The 18,200-nt window shown below is 45.0% G+C and overlaps 1 protein-coding gene across 2 annotated transcripts in view; it reads right to left on the minus strand.

Annotated features, from left to right (window-relative positions):
* The window catches only part of LOC121560381 (R-spondin-2-like), an 87,506-nt gene that overhangs the window by 5,863 nt on the left and 63,443 nt on the right, over window positions 1-18,200 (minus strand). The gene's annotated exons all lie outside the window — the stretch shown is intronic.

The following is an 18,200-nucleotide window of genomic DNA, read 5'->3' on the forward strand; positions in this document are numbered from 1 at the left end:
AATACAATTTGATTTAATTTGATTTGATTTGAATTTGCATATACTACAGAATGTTATGAAGAGTGATCAGATGAATTGCAATTAATTGCAAAGTCCCTCTTTGCCATGAAAATTAACTTAATCCCAAAAAACATTTACACTGCATTTCAGCCCTGCCAGAAAAGGACCAGCTGACATCATGTAAGTGATTCTCTCGTTAACACAGGTGAGAGTGTTGACGAGGACATGCCAACAGTAAAGCATCCTGAGACCATTCATGTGTGGGGTTGCTTCTCAGCTAAGGGAGTGGGCTCACTGACAATTTTGCCTAAGAACACAGCCATGAATAAAGAATGGTACCAACACATCCTCCGAGAGCAACTTCTCCCAACCATCCAAGAACAGTTTGGTGACGAACAATGCCTTTTCCAGCATGATGGAGCACCTTGCCATAATGCAAAAGTGATAACTACAGTGGGGAAAAAAAGTATTTAGTCAGCCACCAATTGTGCAAGTTCTCCCACTTAAAAAGATGAGAGAGGCCTGTAATTTTCATCATATGTACACGTCAACTATGACAGACAAAATGAGAAAAGAAATTCCAGAAAATCACATTGTAGGATTTTTTATGAATTTATTTGCAAATTATGGTGGAAAATAAGTATTTGGTCAATAACAAAAGTTTCTCAATACTTTGTTATATACCCTTTGTTGGCAATGACACAGGTCAAACGTTTTCTGTAAGTCTTCACAAGGTTTTCACACACTGTTGCTGGTATTTTGGCCCATTCCTCCATGCAGATCTCCTCTAGAGCAGTGATGTTTTGGGGCTGTCGCTGGGCAACACGGATTTTCAACTCCCTCCAAAGATTTTCTATGGGGTTGAGATCTGGAGACTGGCTAGGCCACTCCAGGACCTTGAAATGCTTCTTACGAAGCCACTCCTTCGTTGCCCGGGCGGTGTGTTTGGGATCATTGTCATGCTGAAAGACCCAGCCACGTTTCATCTTCAATGCCCTTGCTGATGGAAGGAGGTTTTCACTCAAAATCTCACGATACATGGCCCCATTCATTCTTTCCTTTACACGGATCAGTCGTCCTGGTCCCTTTGCAGAAAAACAGCCCCAAAGCATGATGTTTCCACACCCATGCTTCATAGTAGGTATGGTGTTCTTTGGATGCAACTCAGCATTCTTTGTACTCCAAACACGACGAGTTGAGTTTTTACCAAAAAGTTCTATTTTGGTTTCATCTGACCATATGACATTCTCCCAATCCTCTTCTGGATCAACCAAATGCACTCTAGCAAACTTCAGATGGGCCTGGACATGTACTGGCTTAAGCAGGGGGACACAGCAGGATTTGAGTCCCTGGCGGCGCAGTGTGTTACTGATGGTAGGCTTTGTTACTTTGGTCCCAGCTCTCTGCAGGTCATTCACTAGGTCCCCCCGTGTGGTTCTGGGATTTTTGCTCACCGTTCTTGTGATCATTTTGACCCCACGGGGTGAGATCTTGCGTGGAGCCCCAGATCGAGGGAGATTATCAGTGGTGTTGTATGTCTTCCATTTCCTAATAATTGCTCCCACAGTTGATTTCTTCAAACCAAGCTGCTTACCTATTGCAGATTCAGTCTTCCCAGCCTGGTGCAGGTCTACAATTTTGTTTCTGGTGTCCTTTGACAGCTCTTTGGTCTTGGCCATAGTGGAGTTTGGAGTGTGACTGTTTGAGGTTGTGGACAGGTGTATTTTATACTGATAACAAGTTCAAACAGGTGCCATTAATACAGGTAACGAGTGGAGGACAGAGGAGCCTCTTAAAGAAGAAGTTACAGGTCTGTGAGAGCCAGAAATCTTGCTTGTTTGTAGGTGACCAAATACTTATTTTCCACCATAATTTGCAAATAAATTCATTAAAAATCCTACAATGTGATTTTCTGGATTTTTTTTCCTCAATTTGTCTGTCATAGTTGACATGTACCTATGATGAAAATTACAGGCATCTCTCATCTTTTTAAGTGGGAGAACTTGCACAATTGGTGGCTGACTAAATACTTTTTTTCCCCACTGTAAGTGGCTCGGGGAACAAAACATCGAAATGTTGGGTCCATGGCCAGGAAACTCCCCAGACCTTAATCCCATTGAGAACTTGTGGTCAATCCTCAAGAGGCGGGTGGACAAACAAAAACCCACAAATTCTGACAAACTCCAAGCATTGATTATGCAAGAATGGGCTGCCATCAGTCAGGATGTGGCCCAGACGTTAATTGACAGCATGCCAGGGCAGATTGCAGAGGTCTTGAAAAAGAAGGGTCAACACTGCAAATATTGACTCTGTGCATAAACTTAATGTAATTGTCAATAAAAGCCTTTGACACATATGGAATGCTTGTAATTATACTTCAGTATACCATAGTAACATCTGACAAAAATATCTAAAAACACTGAAGCAGCAAACTTTATGAAGACCAATACTTGTGTCATTCTCAAAACTTTTGACCACGACTGTATTTGTGCCTGTGTGAGTAAGCCCAATATTGGTCTCACTGCAGGAGCCAGGTGTCTGAGTCTGGTTCTGGTAAAGTGCTTGCTACCTGAAGAAAGCCCTGGAGCGCGCTCCAAGTCTGTTTTGTGTGTGTGTGTTTGTCTAAGAGTAGGCTATGTATGTGTGTGCCTGGGTGTGTACGCTCTTCCATATCAGCTCAAGGTCTTTGAGAAATGTCTCTTGGACCCTCTAATGTCACATACAATCTTATCAGCTGCCAAAGCACCTGGCAGAGGCAGATTAGACTTCCCTACATGCACTGGGGTGGGAGTTTCACCCTGACCTCTGCTGACCAGGACATTCCAGGACCAGTCCGGTTGAGATCCATGACTTTCCATTTCTCTTTCACATCTCTCTCTCTCTCTCTCTCTCTCTCTCTCGCTCTCTCTCTCTCTCTCTCTCGTTCACATCTCTCTCTTTCTCTCTCTGTCCATCTCTGATGGTGGTTGAGACATAGCCAGATATCCCAACAGGAATGCTGTGCTGTAGGCCTGTTGTATAGTACCAATAACACTATGCTATCTCTCAGGAGATATGCCCACGGCACTCTGAGTTGCGGTCCATTCAACTTGTCTAATTGAATCACAGGTAATCATTCAATAGCATTTTACACAGGGGAGAAAGATGGAGCCAAAACTCCCTTCATCCAATATCTTTGTTTTGGAGAACCAAATAAACCGGAGAAAATGTATCCCTTACGATGAGTGAGTGTTTGAATTATGGAATAAATCATGTTTTTCCATAATTAGGTTAATGTTGTATTCTTCCCGTTGCCAAGAATGGGCTCAGTTCAATGAGGTCATTGACAAAAACAGACCTCGATAGAGAGAGAAAAGAACAAGGATGATTATTTCGATACGGACCTGGTGGCTGCCACTGTGGGAGTGTGTACCTGCATGCAAATCTATAATCACTGAGGCCATGCCCACAGTGTGTGTGTGTGTGTGTGTGTGTGTGTGTACTGACTGACTGGCGGCATGGCCAAGTGACTTCATCCACCCAGTGCTCAGGCTTCAGCAGGCAGCGCACCAATCGAAGGCCTAATCTTATCTGCTCCGCTTGCGGTTGGAGGAAATCGATGGGCCCAACCACAAGAAGGCATTAAGACGAACGGTAAATGGGTTCCTCCTCTGAAGTGAACCCTCTCCACTCCTTTTGTTACCTCATCCCGCCAGTAAACGCTGCCACCATCCCAAGACCATCAATTAATATGTTTCTTAAGAGAAGGGGAGTTGAGGGTAGGGGATCAAAACAATTCCGAAGAAGATTCTGGTGGATTTAGTACGGTAAAGCCGGAGTTTTTGGAGGCTCATCTTCTTCATAAACATGCCAAAGCAAAAGCCATTATTTGTGAAGGAAGGAGGGGACTACTGGCGCCAGCGAGATTTGATTTCAGTGGCAGAAATTGGATTAGCAGCCATTAAAGGCCTCCTCACACATACATTTATAATTCCGTGAAGGGGAATGTATCTGTAGCCAGCTCCTCTCACTCACACCGATGAGCTCTTCTGTCTGGAAGAAGATACACTCCATGGACAGTATGTGTGTGTTAATATGTAAAATGGTAAGGACATATGGTGAGCCAAGGTCTACAGATGTTCACATTAAAAGATATGACCTAAAAGTGACAGAGAGTTTAGAGAGTGAGTAATAGAGAAGAGGGGGAAGAGGAGGAGGATGATAATGAAGAAAAGGAAGAACTTAGTGGGGGCTTTTGAGTGACAGTGTACACGAGAGAGAGGTAGGAAAGAGGGCGAGAGAAGGGGGAGAGAGGGAGAGAGAGACAGAGATGGAGAGACATTTGAAAAAAAAGGGGAAATAGTTGGGAATTGGGAAAGATACACAGAGATGTGCCGGCGAAAAAGGAGAAAGAAAAAAACTGCCTCTTTGTCCAGAGAGGACAATCTTTTATGAGAACAAGTCCATCTTGCCAACCGGATGACAAGAGCCTCTCTGCACAGCGTCATTTAGCCTAACAAGATTACTCTGAATCGTACTTTTTCTCTCTCTCGCTCACTCTTCTCTTTCTCATTCTCTTTCCCCCAGTGCTCTGCTTACAATCACCCATCCTGCTTAGCAGGGATGATTTAAAACATATGCATTCCGATTTAAAAAGCTAATGTTGGGATTAGGTGGGTCATTATTTTCTCATCTATGCGGCGGAGGCTCTGTCGGGAGATTAAGCAGCAGGTTAGTCCACCGGTCCCGCCTTTGAAGCTCCATTTCGCTGACAATAAGTCAAATTGAAAACCCAACTCAGAGATTAGCGTCTTTAGCGAGGAGAAGCCCCGGCAAAACATGCATGACTGACACAGTGATTAATCTGTCCGATGGGTAATATGGAGTTGGGTTTTTTCCTCCTTCGAGCTGCTGAATGACTGTGACAAAGACAATGGAACATTCCCCAGGAACGGTATCAGGAATGGTCCGGTATCGAGGAATGGTCCAGTGTTGAGGGAAGGGCACTGTCTGACGATGAAAACATTCAGTGAACTTTCAGTCAACAGTTTCTGATCTGTCAACTCTGAGCAGGTATACTTCGCTAATGAGAGCGCTACCTGTAAATATTTGGTCAATATTTGGCTAACCGCTAACGCCACACCGCTAACTACCTTAATATAGTCAAGCCAGCAGACCATGCCCCAATTTTGGAAATCAAAATTGGCAACCTCCGGAGAGTCACTCACAACTCTGCTCCCCTGAATGGTACCCCTCTCCAAGTTAAATTGGCGGTTGCTCACCAACTCTGGCTCTACTTTATGGATGGCGTCACCACGGCAACGTCAGAGGGTCACGCAGAGTGCAGGCGTGATGACTAGGCTGCTGTGTCTGATAAGCCTGAAACTCAGAGAGAGCTGCACATCATCATCTGTGGTCTGCTATCTGAATCACACACACATCTGGGCCTAAATACATTGAGCTGCTGCCCTACAGAACCCTCGGAAAAGGAGGAATAATTTGCTTTAGTTAACTTTAATGAATGGCTAAACGTTGTGTTTCATTTCTGACGAGCAAAATAAAAAGCTCTGTCATTATCAAAGGGGGCCCCCCTCGCCACTGTTTCTCCAGCATGGCCAATGGTGGGGATCTGTGTGTATGACTATGAGTGTGTGTGTGTGTACATGCTTGCTTGCATGCATGTGTGTATGTGTGCGTGTTTCTCAGTGTGTGTGGCTCCGCTAGTGTGTGTGCTGGTGCGAGCGGGTGTGTGTGTGAATGTTAGCGAGCTGTGGATAGCTGTAGCAAACCAGGGGGTGGTGTAAAAGGGGACCGGGCGTCCAATTAAAAGATCAAGGGGACTATGGGTGGAATATTACACATTTATCATCCTGGCTGGAATTATAGGGCAGATGTCAATTACGTTCCACTTCAGTCACATAGCAGAGGAGAGGGTTGGGCTGTCATTCTCATGCTTTCATTGTGGGGTGTCTTCCATAATCAGATCACAATATATTATTTGATCTCACTCATTCATTTAATTGAATCAATTTTATGTAAATATTTCTTGCATGCCTTAGAAAGGTGCCTTGGGGGGTAGAAACAGAATCATTGATCTTCGTTCCATCGCACAATTTACATATCAATTGTTAGATGCAGGGTAATTCCCTAATGAAATGAACCATTTTAAACAGGGAAACGTGGTGCTGACTTGGTTGCATTCTTGACTCTCCCTTTGTTTGTAGTAGAAGTACATTGATTGCCTCTGTGATTCATTATCTTACGCCATGCCATTAAACAGTAAAATCTAATAAAAACAGGACTTGGCAGTACATTTTTACACACTCTGCCTTTGCCTTTTAAAACCAGCCTTGGCACCCTTTAACTAAAGAGAATGAAGAACTCCCACTCCAGAGCACCCCAACTCTCTCCCTCTGTAAAACCCCACCTTCCCAGTCTTAACTGTACACTTTTAAAAGCACGCTCGCTAGCACCGAGAGAAAAAACATACGTAGTCCTGCCAAGGAGGTGACCTCCTCACACCAAGGATTAAACAAATTATTGGATGGAACATTTGCTTTTCATTTCAGGGTGGTGAAGATGCATTTCCTGCTGCCTGCTGGGGGTGTTGAGTGGGCCTGGGTCGTGGGCCGGGGCCCAAAGTGGGGAGCAGAGCAGGGAGGGGGCAGGCAATAAGTGTTCTGGGTGGAGGGGGGTTCTCTGGACCTCTGGACCCTTTTGTGGGGCCACAAGGAGGAGGGTTCTTCTGCTAACACTCACGGTGCTGTCTGGAAGACCCTTCCTAACATGCACACACACATACATTGTGTAATATATACTGTACTCACACTATCATGAGTCCTGCTGAGTATGTACACTACCAGTCAAAAGTTTGGACACATCTACTCATTCAAGGGTTTTTTATTTATTTTTACTATTTTTTACATTGTAGAATAATAGTGAAGATATCAAAACTATGAAATAACACAAATGGAATCATATAGTAACCAAAAAAGTGTTAAACAAATCAAATATATTTTATATTTGAGATTATTCAAATAGCCACCCTTTGCCTTGATGACAGCTTTGCACACTCTTGGCATTCTCTCATGAGGTAGTCATGAATGCATTTCAAGTAACAGGTGTGCATTCTTATAAAAGTTAGTTTGTGGAATTTCTTTCTTTCTTAATGCGTTTGAACCAATCAGTTGTGTTGTGACAAGGTAGGGGGGTAATACAGAAGATAGCCCTATTTGGTAAAAGACCAAGTCCATATTATGGCAAGAACAGTTTAAATAAGCAAAGAGAAACGACAGTCCATCATTACTTTAAGACATGAAGGTCAGTCAGTACGGAACATTTCAAGAACTTTGAAAGTTTCTTCAAGTGCAGTCACAAAAACCATCAAGCGCTATGATGAAACTGGCTCATAAGGACCACCACAGGAATGGAAGACCCAGAGTTACCTCTGCTGCAGAGGAAAAGTTCATTAGAGTGTGATGTCACGAGAGGCTGTGTCCTGGAGGGACGTTACATCCCCCTGAGGTGGCTGCAAACCCAGACAGCTATGGCTCCATCTGCTGGTATGGTCGGGAACTCCACCCCTCTATGGCCAATCTTCCCACGCAGCTGAACCAAATGAGGAGCTGATGAGCTGAAGGTTTGGGAAGGGAAGAGACACAGTCTCCAACCTGGGCTCTCTGGAGGACAAGAGTGCTGCACGTCCACTTCCATGAGGAATATAAGGATTTGGAGATACTTACCTTTGGGAAATACTCACCTTGGGATATATGCACCTGTGGAAATACGTGAGAGACATTTGGAAGGACTTTTTGCTGGGTTGGCCACTAGCTGCAACGTGGACTACACAATCCCGCTGAAAGCTGTGTAGCCTCTCGTGACGTCACAAGAGTTACCAGCCTCAGCAATTGCAGCACAAATAAATGCTTCACAGAGTTCAAGTCACAGACACATCTCAACACCAACTGTTCAGAGGGGACTGTGTGAATCAGGCCTTCATGGTCAAATTGCTGCAAAGAAACCACTACTAAAGGACTCCAATAAGAAGAAGAGATCTGCTTGTGCCAAGAAACACGAGCAATGGACATTAGACCGGTGGAAATGTGTCCTTTGGTCTGTAGTCCAAATTGGAGATTTCTGGTTCCAACCGCTGTGTCTTTGTGTGACGCGGTGTGGGTGAACGGATGATCTCCGCATGTGTGGTTCCCACCGTAAAGCATGGAGGAGGAAGTGTTATGGTTTGGGGGTGCTTTGCTGGTGACACTGTCTGTGATTTATTTAGAATTCAAGGCACACATAACCAGCACGGCTACCACAGCATTCTGCAGCGATACGCCATCCCATCTGGTTTGGGCTTAGTGGGACTATCATTTGTTTTTCAACAGGACAATGACCCAATGCACCTCCAGGCTGTGTAAGGGCTATTTTACCAAGAAGGAGAGTGATGGAGTGCTGCATCAGATGACCTAGCCTCCACAATCCCCCGACCTCAACCCAATTGAGATGGTTTTGGATGAGTCGGACGGCAGAGTGAAGGAAAAGCAGCCAACAAGTGCTAAGCATATGTGGGAACTCCTTCAAGACTGTTGGAAAAGCATTCCAGGTGAAGCTGGTTGAGAGAATGCCAAGTGTGCAAAGCTGTCATCAAGGCAAAGGGTGGCTATTTGAAGAATCTCACATATAACATATATTTTGATTTGTTTAACACTTTCTTGGTTACTACATGATTCCATATGTACTGTATGTATAGTGCATACACACACAAGCATGCACGCATCCACACCCATACACGATGGAGTGCATCCTCTTCCAGACAGAGGGGCTCACATACAATGAAATATCAAGGCTGTGTCAACAGTGCATCATACATACAGTACATATAGAACATCATGTCTGCATTGTGAGGACGCCAAGGGGCGACCCAGAGTCTGCCACACACAGCCTGTCTGTCTGCTGTCTGGGGCATGTGTGTGTGCTCTCCTCTCCCTGGCTCCCTGGCTCCCTGGCCTACAACAGCCCCTCTGGTCTACCCCCCCCCCCCCCTTGGGGCCTGGGGGGGCTTGCAGGGATCTAGGAGGAAATTGTTCGGCATGATTCACTGCTTTATACCTCATTTCTCCACCAAGTCCCTTCATCCCCTGCTCCTCTGGGAAAACTGAGGGGAGGAAATCGCCCCCCCATGTCTGGACAATGAGCACAATTGTCCCGTAAAGAGGAACTAGGCCCTAACGAAGAGGGAGCCATGCTAAATCAGATGGGCTTAGACGCTAAACCAGAGAGAGGGGCTGTGGGGATCATGGCACAATCCCCGTACTATAGCGAATGACAAGGGATTCAAGGATATAACCTTGTTTTTGTGTTTTTATCTTCTTGGATTGTTTGGGTAACTCTGGACGGTTTTCGCCCCATCTCCTTCGACAATGCACTCACAAAGCGTGAAAACACAACAAACCATTTTGTAAAAATAGTTATTTTCGACTAGACAAAATCTAATTTGAACCTTGAAGTCTCAGTCTGTTTGATGTCCTAGCAGAGCTCCTGTTGTGTGTGTTTTCGTTAGAGACCCAGAGCAGTCAGTTCTCAGTAGTCCCTGATCCTCACTAAGGCCTGCGCTCGATCAGAAGCCTGTCAAGCGCCAGTCAAGCAGACAGCTGAGTGAAGCTGACAGATCCTACAGATCCTGTATCATCCAGCTATAGGCTGCTGCTGTAGTCTCCTCTCCTCTCCTACACAGGCACCAGCCATATCCCTGTCTGTCAATAATCCTCCAATACCCCTCCACTCACTCAAACACAAACAGGGGGCTTTCCTGACGTCTTGACATATGGAAAACATTTGATGGGTTTGTTCTTTGGCCTCCTTTGATTACAGTGCAATTTCCATTTTGATGGCCGTTTCAGGGTCGAATAAGAGAGAGAGTTGTGTATTTCAGGCAACAACATCCTTCCAGAGAGGTATGACGGTTGCTCATAGAGTGACTCGTGATCCCATTCAACCTCAATACCCAGTCTCAAGGCCCAGTGGGGTGGGGTTATGATCCCAAAGCCTGCCACCAATGAAGCAAACTAGGTGCACTTTACAGGGGATTTAAAACGTCAACCATAGGGCACCTGGGATTGGTCAATGAGTAATTCACATAGAAGTCTGAGAGGTTGGATGAGCCATAGAAGAATCTATGGTTTCTCAAGTTTTTCCCTTTTGTATATACACAATCACATTTCAAATCAAATCTAATCAAATTTGATTTGTCACATGCACCGAATACAACAGGTGCAGACCTTACCGTGAAACGCCAACTTACAAGCCCTTAACCAACAATCTAGTTCTAAGAAAATAAGAGTTAAGAAAATATTTACTAAATAAACTAAAGTAAAAAAAGTAACACAATAAAATAACAATAACGAGGCTATATACAGGGGGTACCGGTAAGCTCTTTTCGGTCATAAGAGACGGTAGCAGAAACATTGTGTACAAAATAAGTTACAAACAATGCGAAAAAACACACAAAATAGCACATTTGGTTTGGAGCCTGTAAAACGGCAGCCACCCCCTCACCTCAGCCATGTAATAAAACACGTATTATAGTTACAGACAGGCCAAACTGTTGCTGTCTCCTCAGAGCCCATGGCACATTGCTTTCGTTTGTTGAGTTGAGTACAACCTTTATGAGTGGGCCTCTACTTAAGTGCTCTGCTTCTCCTTCCCTGTATTTGTCTGTGTTCACAAACACTGACACACACACACGTATGCTCGCACACACACACACACACACACACAAAGACACTGAGCAGCATCTGGCAGGCCTGTACTTGTTGCTTTGTTGTGTCTGTGTGTCTGTTCCCTGGTCCAAGCTCCTGGACATGAGTGGGTCAAAAGCCACAGCCTCTCTCTGTGAATCATCAGGCTCTAATTAAAAGCTGTGATGTCTCTATAAAGACCAGGCCCGCCAGAGATGGATGGAGTGAGGGAGGGAGGGTGGGGGGGAGAGAGAGCGAGAGACAGAGAGAGAGAGAGAGAGAGAGAGAGAGGGAGACAGAGAGAGGGGGGAGTAAGAGAGAGAGAGAGAGAAAGAGGGGAGAGAATGGGAGGGGGGAGGTAGAGGGGCTTCTGGTGGCTGAGCCGGTGCAACTGTGTCCCAGATGTTCCCAGCCGGCCCCCTTCCCTTCTCCTCCCTTCTCCTTACAGCCAGCACACTCAAGGGGGCGGACGCAGGCACACCGATGTTCCCCTCAAAAATGTGCGCCACTACCACCATGCTAAAATGTCATCCTGTGTTGTGTGCACTGCACATTCTCTGTCATTCCGATTGGCTTTGTCATATAGTGCTTGCATGTCTGAAATATATGTGTGTATGTTTGAGTGTAAGAGAGAAAGAAAGAAAGAGAGAGAGAAAGAGAGAGTGAGAGAGAGAGAGAAATAAATAGAGAGAGAGAGAGGGAGAGAGAGAGAAAGATAGAGAGAGAGAGAGAGAGAGAGAGAGAGAGAGAGAGAGAGAGAGAGAGAGAGAGAGAGAGAGAGAGAGAGAGAGAGAGAGAGAGAGAGAGAGAGAGAGAGAGAGAGAGAGAGAGAGAGAGAGAGAGAGAGAGAGAGAGAGAGAGAGAGAGAGAGAGAGAGAGAGAGAGAGAGAGAGAGAGAGAGAGAGAGAGAGAGAGAGAGAGAGAGAGAGAGAGAGGGAGAGAGAGCGAAAGATAGAGAGAGAGAGAGAGAGAGAGAGAGAGAGAGAGAGAGAGAGAGTGCACGAGAGAGAAGACAAGGGTAGAGCAGAGTAGATAAACATAAGCTACACTATGTCCTTTTCTGCTTGAAGTCTGTTTGTGTCTGTGTACGTAGGCAAGTGTGTGTGTTTGTGTGTGTGTGTGTGTGTGTTTGCGTGTGTGTTAATACGTGTGTGTGTGTGTGTGTTGGTATGCTATGTGTGGTCTGTATGTGGAGATGAAAGCGTGTGCGGGCCACAGTCAGAGAGCTGGAGGTCTGGTAGGCAGAGCTGCAGCCCGGGCAAGGGCCACACTGAGGGTTACTTACATTTGAACTCATCAACTCAATGTGAGTCTGTTGAAGCACCTAAGACTGCCTCCGATCTCATCTCTAGATACAGAAACCACTGACAACCCATCAAAGCCCTAAAACCTCCAATGAACCTTCAGCAGAGAACCTGGCTTTACAGCCCTAACCATGTCATGGACAATATCACACTGTGACAGTACATTTCTCCCATTTGTGAAACATGTTGAAGGGGACTTGAAACGTTTTCCTTCTGCTCTGCTCCCCCTCCAGTGTGCTGCCACTTTGTTTGTTTGTGTACGTCTGTTTTTGATGGGGCTGTTGCTGTTTGAGCATATGCTGCCTCATTTCCTCCCAGGCAGAACCTCAGCCAGGGAGGCTTTCCTGAACAGTGTTATCTCGCTCTACGCACACTTTCATGGACACACACACACACTTGCATACATACACACTGTCACAAACAGACAAACAGTCAGACACCTGGTTGGGCTACTTTGGGACATACAAATCATCTTGATTAAACCCACTAATAGTCTGTTGTTCCATGGATGTTTCATCATATAACGTATAAGATTACATCTTAACACGGCCCTAAACGTTATCGCCATATGTCAGAAAATCAAGCAATAATTAATATGGTAATCGCCGTTAAAAATGAATGAAAAAAATGCCTGGGATTTCCATGTTGTAATGTGACTACATGTGTCTAGAGAGGCCGTTCGGTAAAACGACTAGTTTGTCGGGCCAAAGAGTGGGAGAAAAAAGCCCCGGTCCCCCCCTCGTTCTTCCTGCTTGGAACCGACCAGATGACAATAATGTGGAGTATGGAGCCCCAGTGAGCACTAATGCACCCCATCCTCCTCCCTTCTCCTCCACCCCCCTGGTCTTTGAAAGGCCTCCACATGTTTATGGCTCATGCCTGTGGTATGACGATGGATTCTCCATATAAAAGCCAGCAAGGATCATCGGGTGTTTCAAATATTGCTCTCCGAAGACAGTTGCTGACAAAATGACAGCGGCCGTATTTATTTTGGTCAGGGAGCAGGGCACTTTGTGGGGAGTTAATCAGAGACTCCCGACTCCCTTCTCCCACCCTTCTTCGAGGAATGCAACCACGGCAGAGAAGGACCGGAGACTACTGGTAATGACTTTCTCCTCCTGTGGAAGATTTAACACAGCGAAAACGCTTGAGAGGCAGAAAAATAAACCCAAAGATTGGTCAGGGAACCGTCAGCATAAATCAAGTGTTGATTGGCTGTCCAGACATGCGCTTGGATAATCAATTTCCATCCGGTTAGGAGATGCAAAGAAGAATATAATAAGTGCTTATAGGGAAAGGAATGATCTAAGACAGCGATTGGTGGGGACTGAGCATGACTGAAACAGAACTTGTGTGTTAATTTGTGAATGCGACCGCAGCAGTGGCTATAACTGCCATTGGCCCAGAGCTGCAGAGGTCCCGGCCAATCCAATGACAGGTTGATGTCTTTCCTTCTGACCCGTGATCCTCTATCTGAGTCTCAGAAACACGGCAGTAAACGCTCTCTAATCTCTCTACCTCGCCATTCTAATATATTCCAAATCTCAAACTCAGAGGTGAAATGAATGTCACACAACGCTCAACGACGTCCTCATTATCATCGAGAGCTACCTGTTCATGAATATCCTGACTCATCACATCTTAATGACTCATTTCAGATACATTACATAGTTAATGCATGTCACCATGTCACCAGCTCTTGAGAACAGCAGTGGATGGTAGATGTCCGAGGGGAAGAGAGCTGCCCCTGTGGCTGCGGGGAGAGGGAGAGGTGGGGATCATCAGGGCGCGGCACTTCTGAGGCCCCACTTAGTGGCTACCGTGTCGGCCGTGCCGAGCTAATTAAATGAAGATTAGGCCATGGCTCTCGCAGTCACAACAGGCTGCCGCGTGGGGCGAGCATAATCACTCTGACAGGCCAGCAGCCAATTAGTGCTCTCCGTCTGCCCTGGGAAAGCACTTGGCGGCCCACTCCCGCTGGCGGGAAATACATTTATCTGGATTTTCCACGATATTACTAAGGCCGGAGTTCGCCTGTTAATCATCGGCCCCATTCCGGATCTGCCGTGGAATCATCAGGACTCAGGAATCATCATCTACAAATCATGTCATTTTAAAGCCTCACAGAAAGGAGAGGAGGAATAGGAATAAGAGACTGGTTCTTTCCCGAGAGCATTTAAGAGGTTTGGTTAAGTGTGGTGGCAAAGGCAAAGCACTTGCTGTTTGGTTTGGATGAGGCCTGTCCCATGAACTTCTCTGTGGAGGAAAAGGAGAGGAGCGTGCTCCATAAGAGAGGAGTTAGGTCTTCAGTGAAAGTCTGTCAGTCTGTGTTCCGCAAACTGGCATGATGATGGCAGCAGGAGAGGGAGCGGGGTATGTCTGACAGACACACAGACATCCAGAAATGAGCTGGAGTCAGATGCGATCAGTGGATAGCCTTTGCCAGCGCCTAAATCGCTTGGCTTTCTTACCGTAAACAGGCAAATTCTGTGTGACACAGTACACACACACACACACACACTAGAGCTTGTAAGTAAGAGCTTGTATGTAAGCATTTCACTGTATGGCTTACACCCGTTGTATTTTGTCATGTGACAAATCAACTTTGATTTGATTTGGCACAGACAAACAAACAAACACACATCAAGCGAATCCTAGCTTGAGCTAGTTGGTGTCACGGACGGTGTGTGTTACAGACAGGCGGCCGCGCTTCCTCCCAAACGGATTTGGGGCAGTCACAGTTCTCAGTGCATCGTTTTACAGGAGGACCAAACCGACCGCCACACATGGTTCCCAGACGGAGGCGGCAAGGAGGTCCACAGAGCTCTGTGTTCCCTACAGAACCACACTGCAGAACCACACTGGGGTAGACAGAATCTACAGACCCACACTTAGACTTAGACAGAACCTGGTCCACAGCCCTGTGTGTTCACTTCATAACCACACCGGGTGAGACAGAGCCTGTGGACACAAAGAGGTGGCTGCTGAGCACAAAGCTGCTGCCTGTCACTCTGTCAGATTCCATAGCTCTTTAACAGCTGACGAAGACCTCACAGGCCTTCTAGCTTTCATCTAGCCATGTAACTTTATATGGACACTGAAATAATGAAATACTACTAATACTGAAATACTAATACTGTATAACAAGTTACAAGTGACCAATACTTTCAACTTTTTTCATAGGCTGTGATAATTTCTCTACGGAAAAAAGGTACAGTACACGTACAGTATGCATTGCACACTTGTACAGACACGGACACACACACAAGTGGTTTTCCAATGAGAAGCATTTGCTGCCTGGCTAAGGCAAGTGCTCGCGGCCTGTTCTGAGAAGTTTAGCTAAGTGTATGATTGATGACAGTGCGATGGAGGGCTTGGCCTCAGACGAGCTCTACAGCAGAGAAGGTTTCTCCTCTTACACACAGGGGAGATCATTAGCCCCCACCACACTGGCCTACTACTGCTGCTCCTCTCTGCTCCCAGCACAGGTACCTAATCCAATGACCATAGATAATCATTATGGGGTCTCTCTTTCTCTCTCAGTCTGCCTTACACTCTCCCTCCCCTGTCACCATGGTGCCTGGGAGTCTTGCTCATCTCATCTCTCTGTCTTTGTGTGGATAGATATTATCCACTCTGGGTTGACTAATCATTACTTGGCCTATTTAACAGAAAATGCAAACAAGAGTTACACAAATGTCCCGCTTGTCAATGACAACTAGTGACTTTGGAGCCGTCTGTGAATCTGAAAGAGGATTTGCCGAGCAGTAGAAAATTAGCCAATGAGTTTCAATGGCGTGTTTGTGTAAGACCTTACTACTCAGCCTAAATCCCAAAACCAGGGATTACATAAAGATTAAGTAGGTGTTTCTAGAGCTTAAAGATTTTAAGTTGTTTACACAACATCTAATAGTATTAAAATGGAATAACCTGTCGCTTGGAGGTTAGGAGAAGGGGGGGCTGTCATATATTTTTAGGATTGCAGGGAAATCTCCTGAGGGAGAATCCTAATGGCATCAATACTGAGCAGCCTCAGACTCCAGAGAGAGAGAGAGGCCCCAAGAGCAGAATTTAGACAGCTGGGGGTGAATAATAAGAACACATACATTGACCATTGGTGGAGTGAGGTCAAAGGTCAGAGAAAGATGGAACGCTATCGAGCATTGGAAAGAGACTTCACTGAATACTTAACCCGTTTAAAAGACCCCAAACAAAGAAAAACCTTAAAGCTGAAATCCTTAATGGTGAAACTGCCAAGTCCATCTGCGATATTACAACAACAAAGAAGGTACTGCAAACAACAAACACAGTTTTTTCCCCTCTGACATCATTGCAAGAGCACAATATGTACTGCAATTGTTTAACCATGCTGCGCGACATCTCTTCAGCTTGGCAACAAAAACAATAACAACGGTGGTGGGTTGGACGTTGTGCTGTTTCCGCCTAATGCAGATTTAATCTTTAACTAAATACATAATTAGTGATCATAGCCTGGCAATTGAAACAGGACGCCATCAAAAAAACATGGCTGGCCAGAGCGATTATGTCATCACTGTGGGTCGGGAGAAATAGAACGTGAAGAACACTTTCTAATCTTCTGCCCCAAATACATATTGGTTAGAGATTCCCTTTTCCCCAAATGAAAAATGAAAATGTCCACATTCTCACGACTTCCTCCGAAGCTGCCTCCCCTCCTTGTTCGGGCAGGCTTCGGCGTTCGTCGTCACCGGCCTACTAGCTACTGCCGCCCCATATCTCATCATTCCATTTGTCTTGTCTTGTCAATTACACACACCTGGTTCATATCTCCTCATTAGTACATGTATAAGTGTTCCCTCTGCCCCCCTTGTCCTTGTGGGTGATTGTTATTTGTGAGTTGAGTGTAGCTCGGTTGAGCTACCCGTACCTTGTATTTCCGGGGATATTGTTCCCCGTGTGCCTGTATTTTGTTGACGCTATCCAGCGTAACTGTGTCCTACGGAATGAACTCTGTATTCGGTGATTTACCCTCCTGCGCCTGACTCCTTCAAATCAAATTCTCACACACATTCACAGAACAATCAAAAAAAATGTATTTTTGGGTGAAAGGTCTGATATGTATGAGTTGGCAGCACAATATGTCACAGCTTGCCACAAGCTAAGGGAAGAAACATATATTTTTTACTAATTTCTCCATGTATTATAATAGACAATTTTGTTTCTTGAATTAAATTTCTGAACAGTTGACCATTATTACATTTTTGTATTGGATATTTATTGTTATATATCTTTCTTCTCATAGCTACAATTCTTATTGTTGTCACTGTTGTTTTCCTAATTGTTATGGGTATCACTTTGCTTTGCCAACATTGAACTTGTCATCATGCCATTAAAGCATAATGAATTTGAGAGAGAGAGAGAGAGAGAGAGAGAGAGAGAGAGAGAGAGAGAGAGAGAGAGAGAGAGAGAGAGAGAGGAAAACAGGGTGTCAATGCAGAGGCCAATGGAGCAGCTATTAATAAGGCATGTTTATGGCCCTTTCAGTGGACCACCCTGGGGAGAGAGGAGAGGAGAGGATGGAAGGAACAGAACAGCAGTCTGTCTACTTGCCCTGAGGGAGGGAAGAGGTGAGGAGAAGAAGACTGGCACCCAACAGCAGTGGTGAAAAAAGTACCCAGTTGTCATACTTGAGTAAAAGTAAAGATATCTTAATAGAAAATGACTCAAGTAAAAGTGAAAGTCACCCAGTAAAATACTACTTGAGTAAAAGTCTAAAAGTATTTGGTTTTAAATATACTTAAGTATCAAAAGTAAATGTAATTGCTAAAATATACTTATATTATCCTTATATTATGCAAACCAGACGCCACAATTTTCTAGATGTTTTTTTATTTTAGCCAAGGGCACACTCCAACACAGACATAATTTACAAACTTAGCATATGTGTTTAGTGAGTCTGCCAGATCAGAGGCAGTAGGGATGACCAGGGACTATTTTTCAGTCCTGCTAAGCATTCAAAATGTAACGAGTACTTTTGGGTGTCAGGGAAAATGTATGGAGTAAAAAGTACATGATTTTCTTTAGGAATGTAGTTAAGTAAAAGTATAAGTTGTAAGAAAATAAAAAAAATAATGTAAAGTACAGATACCCAAAAAAACGACTTAAGTAGTACTTGAAAGTAGTTTTACTTAAATATTTTACA

This window comes from Coregonus clupeaformis, unplaced genomic scaffold (genome assembly GCF_020615455.1).
Source record: "Coregonus clupeaformis isolate EN_2021a unplaced genomic scaffold, ASM2061545v1 scaf0155, whole genome shotgun sequence".
Taxonomy (NCBI): Eukaryota; Metazoa; Chordata; class Actinopteri; order Salmoniformes; family Salmonidae; genus Coregonus; species Coregonus clupeaformis.